The 8,061-nt window shown below is 40.8% G+C and overlaps 1 protein-coding gene across 2 annotated transcripts in view; it reads right to left on the bottom strand.

Moving 5' to 3' along the window:
- The window catches only part of LOC106873584 (CD9 antigen), a 164,176-nt gene extending 157,349 nt beyond the window's left edge, over nt 1–6,827 (bottom strand). The window contains exon 1 of one of the 2 annotated variants that reach the window (XM_052969172.1): nt 6,024–6,827. The gene's annotated coding sequence lies outside the window, so the exon portion shown is untranslated. The remainder of the gene's footprint in view (nt 1–6,023) is intronic. The other variant, XM_052969171.1, reaches the window with a different exon arrangement.
- Nucleotides 6,828–8,061: the final 1,234 nt, after the last annotated feature.

Raw genomic sequence — 8,061 nt, 5'->3', positions numbered from 1 at the left:
ACTAACAAGCCTACTATCACAACAACAACAACAACAACAACCACACCTACAACTACTACTACCTATACTAATATTGCTGCCATCACAACCACCTCAACTACTTCCACCACCACCACCACTACTACTACTACTATTACTACCACCACCACCACCACCATCATCACCATCACCACTACTGCCGCCGCAGCCACAACTATTATTATTAGTACCATCACAACCACTGCTGCCGCTACCACCACCACCATCGCCACTACTACTACCACCACCACCACTACCACCACTACTGTTGCTACCGCAACTATGATTACTACTACTACTACTACTACTACTACTACTACTACTACTACTACTACTACTACTACAGGTGCTACTGCTACCGTTTCTGCAACAGCTATAGCTGAATCAACCCTACTATATCACACTACTACATTACTGCACCACCACCACCACTACCACCACCGTTACTACTACTATCTACACCCTATTGCACCACTACAAACACCGCTACTATAAATGCATATTGCTGCACCACCACCACCGCCGTTAATTACTGTTTCCACTCTACTGCACAATCACTACCATGACTACCACGACAGAGACACTATTACTACCACAACAAGTACTATCGCTCCACTATCGTCACCACACACTACTACTACTACCATTTCTATAGCACAGTGGATGGCATTACAACAGTCACGTCTGTTGCTTATATCTATGTATCTATATCCATCTATCTATATCTAACTATTTATATCTATCTATTTATATACCTATCTAAATCTATCTATCTATTCAAATCTATCTAAATCTATCTATCTATTCAAATCTATCTAAATCTATCTATCTATTCAAATCTATCTATCTATCTATCATCTACACATGAGCTCAGCCTCCGGCTGAAACCAGTAAAATTTAAATATATATATACACATATATGTAAATATATTTAATACACAAACACACACACATATACGCACGCATAACTGCTTCTACTATAGGTTAAAAGGCCTAAAATTTGGGGTGAAGGGTCAGTACATTACATTGACCCCAAACCTCAACAGGCTCTTATTTTACTAACCCCCCAAAGGATGAAAATCAAAGTCATCTTCGGCGGGATTTGAACTCAGAGCGTAAAGACGGACGAAATGCCACTAAGCATTTTGTCCGGCATGCTAACAATTCTTTCAGGTCAATAATATTGGTTCAAATTTTAGCAAGGGCCACTCATTTTTAGGGGTGGGGGATAAACGATAACCTCAATTCCAGTGTTCAACTGGTACTTAACTTATCGACCCCGAAAGGATGAAAGGCAAAGTCAACCTCGGCGGAATTTGAATTCAGAACGTAAAGACGGACGAAATACCGCTAAGCCTTTTGTCCGGCATGCTAACGTTTCTGCCAGCTCGCCCTTTTTTGGGTAACGTAATGACAACAATTATTTCTACTATAGGTATAAGGCATTTGGGAGAAGGGGGTTAGTAGATTATATCGACCCAGTACGTAACTGGTACTTATTTCATCGACGCCCCCCGAAAGGATGAAAGACAAAGTCGACCTCGGCGGAATTTGAACTCAGAACATAAAGGTGCACAAAATACCGCTAAGCATTTCGTCCAGCGCGCTAACGATTCTGCCAGCTCGCCGCCTTATAACATAATGATGATAATAATAATAATAATAATGATAATAATAAAAATAATAATAACATACACACAATGCATCTGTGTTTGTATGAATTTGGATACAAGTAGGTCCATGTTGCATAATACATGAGTGACATCCATGTGCATGTAAGGACTTGAGAGGGTTTCTCTCAGAAGGAAAGAAACAAGATGAAAGAATCCTTAAAAAAAGAAAATGAGAAAATTCTAACCTAGCATTTGTTTTGCCCTTCATCGACCCCGAAAGTATGAAGAGTAACGCCACCCTCGGCGAGAATCGAACTCAGAGCCAAGTGAACTAGAATAAATATCGCAAAAGCGAACTAAATACACACATACGTGTATGTACGTATATAAATATATATAAGCGGCGGACTGAGGCGTCGGTCAATCGGGCACTGCCCGAGGGCCCGGAGCTCTGAGGGGCCCGCACTCTACATGTTAACTCTACTAAAACATACATTCAACGGGGCCCGGTAAACAGTCTTATGCCCGATGGCCCTTAATACTCTCAGTCCGCCCCTGATATATATACACACACATACACATGCATTTACAGATACAGAAACATCAAATATATACATACACATACGTGTGAGAGAGAGAGAGAGAGAGAGAGAGAGAGAGAGAGAGAGAGAGAGAGAGAGAGAGAGAGAGAGAGAGAGAGAGAGAGAGAGAGAGAAGGCGTGTAGCTCAGCGATTAAGATCGCCAGACCGTGGTTTCGATTCCCAAATTGGTGATGCACTGTGTTCTTAAGCAAAACACTCCACTCCACTCCGTTGTAAATGAAGAAACGGATTGACGTTATACTAACGGGCAACGTTGGCCCGTCCCGCTTCGTCACTGGGATGGCATCATACGAAAGCCACAACAACTCGAGGAAGCGCATTGTGACCAGCAGTGCGTGACAACATCCGGTAGTCTGGTCCGTGTATATATATATATGTGTGGAACATTGAACATAAAACAGGTAAAACTCACAAGATCCAACATGGAAACACCCCCCCACACACAAATATATACACAGGATTTCGTGTGTGTGTATATAGTCAAACAATGATCTTATAAACATACAAGATACATGTATATATATACATACATAAATACATGCACACACACACACACACATATATATATATATATATAGATATATATATATATATATACACACACAGAGAGGCTCTTGAACATGCATTTATGAGTGAGTGTCGTTTGTGTAAAAGAAAGAGAGAGAGGGGGAGGGAGGGAGTCGAGCATGTGACTTCGGAATGCGTATTCTTGCATGTGTTGATCATCTTGTGTGGCTGCGTGTGAATGGTTCCGTGCGAAACGAAGAGGTTTGGTGTTTGCATGCTGAACAGAAAAACGTCGAGAAAGGCTGCATAATAATAATGATAATAATAATAGTAATAATAATAATAATATCTGTGCAGGTATGGATTGTAAATGGATCCTCTCAGTGGTTCGATATAATGGTATATTCTGTGTGTGTGTGTGTCGTATGTCAAACAATGTCGTATGAGACTGTGGTGTCGATCGTGTGAACGTGTTCGCTAAGTCTCTCTCTATCTGTCTGTCTGTCTATCTATCTACCAGTCTATCAGTCTGTCTGTCTATCTATCTATCTACCAGTCTACCAGTCTGTCTGTCTGTCTGTCTGTCTCCCTGGGTCTCAATCTATTAAGACCAGCGGTTTTCAACCGCAGCTCCCAGGGGTGCAGTGTGGCCCTCAAGGATCCTTCCGGCGGCCCTCGACAGTTTACCTTCTCTAAATATAATTAATTTCTCTTTCATTGACTTGCGTTTCCCTTTTCCCGGTGCGGCCCCCTAAAAAAAAAAATAAATTCAGGTTTTGGATCTGGTCCAGATATTAAAAAATGCTGAGAATCACTGATCGACACACAATGGGAGCATCTTCGCAGTCGCTCGACGAGATGCTAGTAAAAGCAGCTAAATCCAGCAGATTTCATTCTGCTGTCTTTATAAAAAGACGGACGCATCCGGTACCCTTAAAACTGCGTGATGGTCACGACTGGAATATATTTTTGATCATAGGTTCACTGAATTCATGTTGACCTGAAGCTCAACACCAGCAACACCAACACGTCCATCAACCACCACCACCAATGTCCGGCAAGACACGAGAATACGTTTAGTTGCGATGGTGATGATGATGACGATGGTGATGACGATGGTGATGACGGTGATGATGACGGTGATGAATGTTGTAGTAGTGATCGTAGTGGCGGTTGTCATCGTAATCACGACATTCGTTCTGTAGTAGTAGTAGAAGTAGTAGTAGTAGTAGAAGTAGTAGTAGAAGTAGTAGTAGAAGTAGTAGTAGAAGTAGTAGTAGTAGTAGTAACTAAAAGGAGTGAATGAACAAATAAATATATGTAAAAATTGCAACCGTTTTTAAGATATCCTAACGGAACTGGATCCAGGATCCAACACACTCACACACACACACACGTATGTCTATATAAATGCATAACATATATGTGTATTTATGAATGTGTGTGTGTGTGTGTAGGGAGATGGTGTTGATGCAGTAAAAAAAAAAAATGAAGGGTCACCCTGTACAAACTATTCCGGTAACCGTCACCACCACTCCCCTCATCCCCACCCTCATCTCCAACACCTCCACCGCATGTCCCAACCCTCCGACCCCCAGGTAAATGTCAGATATGTAGAACCAGCAAAGTGGAAATGAAACGAATGTAGAAGATGCAGCTTTAGTTCCCCCCCCCCTCATTTCAGATTGGTGAGCGACCCAGTTATATTATCACACAATCTCTCTCTCTCTCTCTCCCCAATGGGCACCTGCTGTTCTTGTAATCGCTTTCCTTTTCGGAGTTTGCGCTGTTTTATGCCCTCTCCCCGCCCTCCGTCTTCTCTTCATCCTATAAATTCAGTCGTTATGTATCGATCTCTGTTCGCTTCGTTTTCTTTATCGACTCTTGCATTAAAGACCAGCCAATCATTTCTCCATCTATCACCTCAAATCTATCTGTCTATCGATCTATCAATTTGACAATCTAATTCTCTGACAATCTCTATCTATCTATCTATCTATGTCTATCTATCTGTCTATCATTCTATCCCTCTCTGTCTTGCTTTCTATCTATCCATCTCTCTACCTTACTCGCAGTCTATCTATCTATGTTGCTCTCTATCCATCTCTGTCATCTAGTTAGCTCTGCATTTGTCCGTCTATCCATCCGTCCACCTATCCATCTATATTACAGTCAATTTATCTGACTCTCTAGCTATCTGTGTGTATGTATCTTTGCATCTTTTTGCATCTCTATCTGTCGCCATTTCTCGATATCTAAATCTATCAAATGGCTCTTCCTACCCCCTCGTATTTTTCTTTCCTGGCTTTGAATCTAACAGCTTTACATCAACCATACTGGTTACAATACAGAGAAAAATAGACGAAAGGGAAGAATATAGAATAAAGGCACCAGTGATGGAATCACCGAAAATAGTGGGGGGGGGGAAGAAAAATTACCGAAAGCGACGATGGGAGAAAGAAAACGTAGGGCAAAGTAAGACATTGTAAAGAATTTAATTTAAGGGGACAAAAGGGAATTAGGAGAGAGAAAGAGAGGGGAAAGATGTGCTAAAGGAAAAATTGTAAAATATATTTGTGTGTGAAAGAAGCAAAGAAACCAGAAGGCTTCGATGTATATAATTTTGGTGGGAACGAAATTCTTGTAATGTTAGATTTCGAAATTGAAAAAAAAAAAAAAATGGGTGGGAGGGGGGATAGAGAATGAAAGAGAAAAATAGAGAAAGAAAAAAAAGATTATTGCAAAAAACCGTGGATTAATAAAAAAAATTAAGTCATTCATTCATTTTGAGAGAAGCCAAGGAATTGGAACGAAAGCAGTCCCAAGAATGGGGAAAACCAAAATCAGGGAATAATTTCATTGAATTTTTATGAGGAAGGGGTCCTTTTTTTTTTTTTTTTTTTTTTTTTTTTTTTTTTTTTTTTTTGAGGGGCAGAAACATGGAATGTTGTTAATAGCCCTTTTTCTCAACGTATGAGATTTGAAAAATTCCAGCAATAATCCTTTCTCTATGATGCCACCGAAATAATGAATGACGCGATTTTGGAAGAATGTCTGTGACAGCAACACCAGTTGGAATTATACAAATAAGAGTATGCAACACCCTCTCAAACAAAAACAACAACAAACTGACCCCCAAAACAAAACCAATTATAATAATATTAACAATAATAGCACAAGGCCAATAATAACGCTTGTTAAATTATTAACATAATAATGCTTTCTTAACAATAATGATAATGCTTTAATAATCATTTATAATAAAGAGTGCTTGAAACTTACCTCCTGTTTTAAAGACAAAATCTCCGACTTTGAGGAATATAAGGAAAATATATTATTTTTTTTCTGCTATTTGCAGATATTTGCCGGTTTTGAAAAAAAAAACTGTTATATATTATATTATTATATATATGTGTTGTGTGAATATCTGTTCGCTAAACAGTCGTCAGGTGTGTGTGTGTGTATGAAAAATGAGAGAGCGAATGACGAATAGACAGATACACAGTACTATATAATATAAATGTGTAAATATATATATATGTATGAATAGGTGTGTATAAGTGTACGTGTGTGTATATATATATATATATATGTGTGTGTGTGTGTGTGTGGATATGTGTCTGTATACAACAGCAGCAGTAGTTAAAGAGGAGAGAAGGGAAAAACGAAGCAGAATTAGTTGACTACCGATGTGAAAGCTTCACTGGCTGGCTTAGGAAAGTGAAAATTGCGTGTGTGTGAGTGCGTGCGCGTGTGCGTGCGTGCGACCGTGTGTGTGTGCGCGTGACTATCTGACTGTGTGTGTATGACAGTGGTTGTCGTAGGCAGCTTCCACAAAAAGCTAAGAGCAGATCCAACCAACGCTTAGTGTTGTGATGGCGGCGCTAGTAGTAATTGTGGTGGTGGTGGTTGTGGTGGTAGTGGTAGTTGTCGAACACGAAGCAGTAGTGATGACGGAGCTTTATAGTAGCTGTCTTACTACTACTGCTACTGCTGCTTATAATGATGATAGTGGTGGCGGTGGTAGTAGTAGTAGTTGTCGTAGAGAAATAGAGCGCAGTCCCCCTGACCAACAAAGCGAAAACACGGTACGCGATAGAACGAAGTTGCTGTCGATTCTGACTCCACAGCGCATGCGCGCGATTGCTCCTCTCTCAACGCAATTCTTATTTTTTTCAGCGATGCGATGGCATTTCCCCCCCGGTTTTTGTTGAATTTTATGATTGTTTTCCTTTTGTTTTTGCATTTTTTCTTATTCTTGAACATATCTGCGTCCTTCTAAAAAAAAATAATAACAGAAAAAGCAAATACATGAAAGGAAAAACAATGAAACTGTGAAGATGTCTCTTCCTGGTTCTACTTTCACTCAAGACATGGAGAGGAGATACCATAGCTGTTGCATATGAAAATAATTAGGATTCTGTGGCAGACATAACTGTTTTGTCATTGTGAGCAGATGGTTTCGAAGGACCTGAGTACAGTAAACCTATGGATATCCCCCAAAGTGTTGCAAAAGTTGAGGCACCTTGCGGGGCCGTCTTGGGCAAATCAATGCATTAAGCCCCATATTTATTTATTGACAGCAAGCGGCATAGATCAGAAATGGACCCGCAGACCTATGAGACCCCCGGGGAAAATTATTGCGCTGGGCCCTATTCGTTGACAGCAAGCCGCAGCATACATAAATTAGCATTGGACTGCCAGACCCGTGAGACCCTTAGTAAATTTATGAACTGAGCCCTGTTGTATTTATTTATTGATAGCAAATTGCAGCATACAGAGATCAGAACTAAGGCCCCAGACCCGTGCGGACCCCTGGGTAAATTAATAACTGGGCCCTATTATATTTATTTATTGATAACAAGCCACAGAATTGACTCGTGGGGCCTCCAAGTAGCTATCCAATGTGTCCATACCATAAGTCAGTGGTATAATTTAAATATAATTTAAATGCGCCCTTTTAAAGCCTAGCCAGGCTCATGGGCCCGGCTTCCCGGTTTCCATGGCGTTTGTGTTCCCCAGCTGGACAGGACGCCAGTCCATCGCAGCGTTACTCATATTTGCCAGCTGAGTGGACTGGAGCAACGTGAAATGAAGTGTTTTGCTCAACAACACAACGCGTCGCCCGGTCCAGGAGTCGAAACCACAATCTTTCGATCATGGTGCTGACACCCTAACCACTTAGCCACGCGCCTCCACAAGTCAGTGGTATGATAGTGTGATAAAAGAAAAGAAAAAAAAACGGTTAGCTATCGTGAGTTGGTGCCCCTGAGTACGGCGGACCTATGGACATTCGTAAATTATTGCGTGGCACCTTGGG

This window comes from Octopus bimaculoides, chromosome 7 (assembly GCF_001194135.2).
Source record: "Octopus bimaculoides isolate UCB-OBI-ISO-001 chromosome 7, ASM119413v2, whole genome shotgun sequence".
NCBI classification, from domain to species: domain Eukaryota; kingdom Metazoa; phylum Mollusca; class Cephalopoda; order Octopoda; family Octopodidae; genus Octopus; species Octopus bimaculoides.
This window is presented reverse-complemented; position numbering and strand designations above follow the sequence as displayed.